This window comes from Lepidochelys kempii, chromosome 26, assembly GCF_965140285.1.
Source record: "Lepidochelys kempii isolate rLepKem1 chromosome 26, rLepKem1.hap1, whole genome shotgun sequence".
In the NCBI taxonomy this organism is placed as follows: Eukaryota; Metazoa; Chordata; order Testudines; family Cheloniidae; genus Lepidochelys; species Lepidochelys kempii.
The window spans coordinates 16,499,355-16,505,354 of NC_136405.1; positions in this window are offsets into that span (position 1 = coordinate 16,499,355).

Here is a 6,000-nt window from a genome sequence, read left to right on the forward strand (position 1 = left end):
CACACTGTAGTCTAGCCAGTCATGAAACAGGTTTTCAGAGCTTCTCTGCTGCGCACAGCGCCCTTCTGTGCTCTTCTAACTGCCCTGGTGTCTGGCTATGCGAAACCAGCAGCCAGCCGATTTGCCTCAACCTTCCACCCCGCCACAAATGTCTCCACTTTACTGTCACAGATATTGTGGAGTGCAAAGCAAGCAGTAATAACAGTGGAAATATTGATTTTGCTGAGGTCTAACTCAGTCAGTAAACTGCGCCCGCGTGCTTTTAAATGTCCAAATGCACATTCTACCACCCTTCTGCACTTGCTCAGCCTATAGTTGAACAGCTCCTGGCTACTGTCCAGGCTGCCTGTGTACGGCTTCATGAGCCATGGCATTAAGGGGTAGGCTGGGTCCTCAAGGATACATATAGGCATTTCAACATCCCCAACGATTATTGTCAGGTCTGGGAATAAAGTCCCTTCTTGCAGCTTCTGAAACAGACCAGAGTTCCTGAAGATGCGAGTGTCATGTACCTTTCCTGGCCATCCCACGTTGATGTTGGTGAAACGTCCGTTGTGATCCACCAGTGCTTGCAGCACTATTGAAAAGTACCCCTTGCGGTTAATGTACTCGCCCGCTTGGTGCTCTGGTGCCAAGATAGGGATATGGGTTCCGTCTATGGCCCCACTACAGTTAGGGAATCCCATTGCAGCAAAGCCATCCACTATGACCTGCACGTTTCCCAGGGTCACTACCCTTGATATCAGCAGATCTTTGATTGTGTTGGCTACTTGCATCACAGCAGCCCCCACAGTAGATTTGCCCACTCTAAATTGATTCCCGACTGACCAGCAGCTGTCTGGTGTTGCAAGCTTCCATAGGGCTATTGCCACTCGCTTCTCAACTGTGAGGGCTGCTCTCATCTTGGTATTCTTGCGCCTCAGGGCAGGGGAAAGCAAGTCACAAAGTTCCATGAAAGTGCCCTTACGCATGCGAAAGTTTTGCAACCGCAGGGAATCGTCCCAGACCTGCAACACTATATGGTCCCACCAGTCTGTGCTTGTTTCCCGAGCCCAGAATCAGCGTTCCACCGCATGAACCTGCCCCATTAGCACCATGATGCCCACATTGCCAGGGCCCATGCTTTGAGAGAAGTCTGTGTCCATGCCCTCATCACTCATGTCACCGCGCTGACGTCGCCTACTCGCCCGGTAGCTTTGCCAGATTCTGGTGCTGCATATACTGCTGGATAATGCGCGTGGTGTTTAATGTGCTCCTAATTGCCAAAGTGATCTCCATGCTTGCTGTGGTATGGCATCTGCACAGAAAAAAGGCAAGGAATGATTTCTGCCGTTGCCCTGACGGAGGGAGGGGCGACTGACGACATGGCTTACAGGGTTGGTTTACAGGGAATTAAAATCAACAAAGGGGGTGGCTTTGCGAGAAACTGAGTGGCCCCCTCAAGGATAGAACTCAAAACTGGGTTTAGCAGGCCGTTGATTTCACAGAGGGAAGGAGGAGAAAATGAATACAAAACAAATCTGGTCTATTTCTTGTTTTGAGCCACTTCATCTATCTTTATGCATCTTGCTGGCAGCAGACTGTGCAGTACGACTGCTAGCCGTCATCATTTCCTGGGTGCTCGGCAGAAGATGGTGCAGTATGATGACTAGCCATTATCTTCTGCTGGCTGGAGGTTAAAAGAGAGCGCACTGCTGGTAGGTCTGAATCGCCACAAGACAAAACAAGGGAAATGACCTGGCTGAGTCACTCCCATGTTTCCCCAGGCGCCAGATTAAAAGAGCACCCAGGACTACATCGATGACAGCTACCAGTCATACTGCACTGTCTGCTGCCAAAAGGCAATTTGCTGCTGTGTAGCAATGCAGTACCACGTCTGCCAGCACCCAGGAGACATATGGTGACGGTTAGCTGAGCGGGCTCCATGCTTGCCGTGGTATGGTGTCTGCACAGGTAACTCAAGAAAAAAGGCGCAAAACGATTGTCTGCCCTTGCTTTCACAGAGGGAGGGAGGGAGGGAACGGGGGCCTGACGATATGTACCCAGAACCACCCGCGACAATGTTTTAGCCCCATCAGGCACTGGGATTTCTACCCAGAATTCAAATGGGCGGCAGAGACTGCAGGAACTGTGGGATAGCCACCCACAGTGCAATGCTCCAGAAGTCGACGTTTGCCTCGGTACTGTGGACACACTCCGCCGACTACATGCACTTAGAGCATTGTGTGGGAACACACGATCAACTGTATAAAACCGCTTTCTACAAAACCAACTTCTATAAATTCGACCTAATTTCATAGTGCAGACATACCCTCAGTGATGGTTGAGACTGGTTTCATCGGAGGGCTGTGAGTTAGAGGGCTGTGGCATGTGCTCCAACCACCACCACTTCTGCTTGGCAGGCCTGGTGAATCTTTAACAAAGGCCTCCTTTCTCCCAAATGTAAATTAGACATTGGAGTTAAATGGGGGAAACAAAACTAAGAAGCCTGTTGCCTCTGAATAGAGGGAGCTTTCATGCTCTGGACTGGAGAGAGAAATGATGATAGGGGCACGCTGCACAGTCTTCAGGCTCGACAGGACACAGACTTGTCATGGAAAAAATATGAAAAGCCACTTTTCCCCGAACCCCCCATAGAAACGTATGTAGATGAAATACATCTGGATTGTCTTCTTTCTCCCCGCCCCCAAAAACCACTTGAGAAAAGAGCACAAACTCTAGTAGGAGTGTTAACTCATCCCATTAACTGATGGTGTTGTTGATGTTTCTTCTGCCTGGGCCTGAGTTACATTCCAGACTGTTACTCTGCAGGCTGATTGTTCTCCACCAGGACTGACCACTCCAGAGACTGCTAAAGCTCTGCCTGCTGAAGCAGTGCAGGAGGGGAAGTGCTGGTTTTTGGAAAGACAAGGGACTCGCCTCCCCAAGATCTTTAAGTGCCTCTATAAGTAGGGATTTCCCCTGAAGGCTTCTGATGCTGGTAGAGAAAGGTCTGTTGTCTTGTCCATCAGCCGCCCTCCAAACTGAACTTGGCACTGGCTGGGGGGTCAGCGCTGAAGCCAGGTGCCACCGTCACCATGTGCAGTCAGGGTAGGTGTGAGTTGCTTTAAGAGTGATTCCCAGTACCAGTCCTCTCTTAGGATGGAGGAGATGAGAAGAGCCATAGACCCCTCTGATTTCCAAACTACAAGCCCAGAGGCCTGATCTTGGAAAGACCTAGTGGGGCCACGTGGAACTAAGCCCTCTCTGGTACTAGGAAAGACTCCTCACCCCCACGCAACCCCTTCAGCATGTCTAAGAAACATCGCTATATCAGAGAGCTACAGGGTAGCCACCCAGAGATCAGCGCAGACCTTTACCAAGTGTTATGCCCTGGATTGGGTGACTAGATCTGATGTAGGTAGGACAGCTCAGACCTTCCTTCAATTAATCTGGCAACTGCCAGCTAGTCACCGTAAGAGGGATTCACACAAACAATGACTTAAGAACCTTGCTGTAACAGGTTCTTTGCAGTGTTTCATCTGTGTGGGTCCCTGCCCTGCTCTGCCCGCCATCCCCACTCCTTAGAGTCCATCGCTGCTGGGATGCTGGGTTAGCGAGGGAGCTGAGGCTGCGCTGCCCCCTGTGTGGGGAGGGGATGAAGACATGGAGGGCACTCGCACAACTCCAATAGACACTGCTGGTCGAAAGAGCCTGACCTCGCATGCCACAAGTGGAAGCCATGGGCACTAAACTTTTGAGGAAGCACGGTTACTGTAAGGTAAGTCTTGAAGGGACCGTGACCAATTATCATCTGTTTAAAAGAAACAACCAGATTTCCTTTGGGTTACTAAAAACAGCTCAGAGAGCGGGACCTGTGCACACAGATCGTCTCCACTGATGCTGTTTTACCTTCTATCTATCTCTGGTACCCTTACGGCCCCCATCACTGTAGTGTCTGAGCACTTCACCATCTGTAATGTATTTAGCCTCTCATCCACCTTTGAGCTAGGGTCTCAAAGTTACTTGGCAGGGACCCCAATTGAGGGGCTCGGGGGGAACAAATGTGCCCCCCAGGTTTTTGCACTTGCTCTAAGTTCTATAGGCTGTGAAGCCAGAGGGTGAGGCACGGCCTCCAACCACTTTTAAGCAGTGGTCCTGTGCTAAATCAGTACAGCTGCTGCCAGAGTGATCTGGAGTGTTGCTCTGGCTGCATGGTTGCAACACCACCGGTATTTGACCCAGCTGCCCTGCTATACAGAATGAGGGGCTGCCAGGCCACATTTCAGTGGCGTTGCCACCTGGTGTGGGGTCACAACGCCACTCAAAGTTGGCCTGGCTTTCCCTCCCTCTGGACAGAGCGGGGTGGGTGAACAGGGAATGGAACAAGGCCCCTGCCTGGAGGGGCAGAAACTGGAATTCCCCCCCTACTCCCAGGAGAATTGGCACCACTGTTATTGGGGTGCCTGACTCTCAATCAGGACCCTTGGAGGACCTGGAGACAAGGTCACCCAGGCAGTCTCTGGCAGACCGGGACTAGTTGGACCCTGGTCTCTGAAGACCTGGATTACTGCCCTAACCACTGGCTACCTTTGGTCTCCTGCCCAGCTGGGACCATGGAAATAGGTTAGTCGGTTTCACATGTGCTTGGAGTTAACTTTTAGTCAATTTCACTCTCAGGTGCTTGATATTGCAAACACAGCTGGAGGCTGCTGTGTTAAAGATATGGACATTCATTTCTCTTGGTCCTGGTTCTGCAAAAGACCACTTTGGGGGTCGTTGGAGAGCCAGACGGTCTGCGTATGAAGAGCAGAGGATGACTGATTTCACACACTGTGGGGAGAGAGTGGCTTCCTGAAGTGAAAAGCTGGCTGATTAAATATAAACCTGAACCAACAAGCCAGCATCCTCATTATCTAAGGAGATCAAGGGAGGTCTCCTTAGATATCCTTTCCTGCAATCTGTGTTGGAATCCAAGATAGGGGTGTCATGGAAAGTCACTGATTTGGTTTACATCATCCCTTTGCTAATCTGCCGCCCCCAAGTGCAGATTCAGAGGCAGCTCAGCCGGATTCTTTCCTGTATCTGCAGCAGAGGCAAGGCTTCCATTCCAGCTGGGCACGGTCTGGGCTGGCCCTTGGCCATGGGTCTCTCAGGCCAGCTGTCAGAATCTTGGTGCTATTCAGCACGGCTGGGGTGTGTGTGGGGATGTCTCACAACAGGTCAGAGAACCAGCATACATTTCTAGGTAAAGAGCTCCAGTTAGTGCCTGGGGCTTCCTTCTGCATAAGCAGAGACCTCTGCTCGCTCTTTGTTTCCGTCCCTCCCCTCCGAACGTTTCCAGTTTAGCCTTGGGGTGCAGGAATCCAAAGCTCAGCTTCCTTTACCTGGCCTGTACCGGTTGCAGGGGACTGGTGGAAGAGTGGAAATGACACCTTTCCAGCCTTGTGAGAGGGATAGCTCAGTGGTTTGAGCACTGGCCTGCTAAACCCAGGGTTGTGAATTCAGTCCTTGAGTGTGCCATTTTTAGGGAGGGGTTTTGAGCAAAGGGTTGGACTAGATGACCTCCTGAGGTCCCTTCCAACCCGGATATTCTATGATTCACAGAGTGGCCGGCATGGGGAGGAGGTGACCAGCCCTCTGTGAAGGAAGAAGTGGTTTGGGACTATTTAGAAAAACTGGACGTGCACAAGTCCATGGGGCCGGATGCGTTGCATCTGAGAGTGCTAAAGGAATTGGCGGATGTGATTGCAGAGCCATTGGCCATTATCTGTGAAAATTCATGGCGATTGGGGGAAGTCCCGGAAGACTGGAAAAAGGTTAATGTAGTGCCCATCTTTAAAAAAGGGAAGAAGGATGATCCGGGGAACTACAGGCCGGTCAGCCTCACCTCAGTCCCCGGAAAAATCATGGAGCATGTCCTCAAGGAATCAATTCTGAAGCACTTAGATGAGAGGAAAGTGATCAGGAACAGTCAGCACGGATTCAACAAGGGCAAGTCATGCCTGACTAATCTAATTG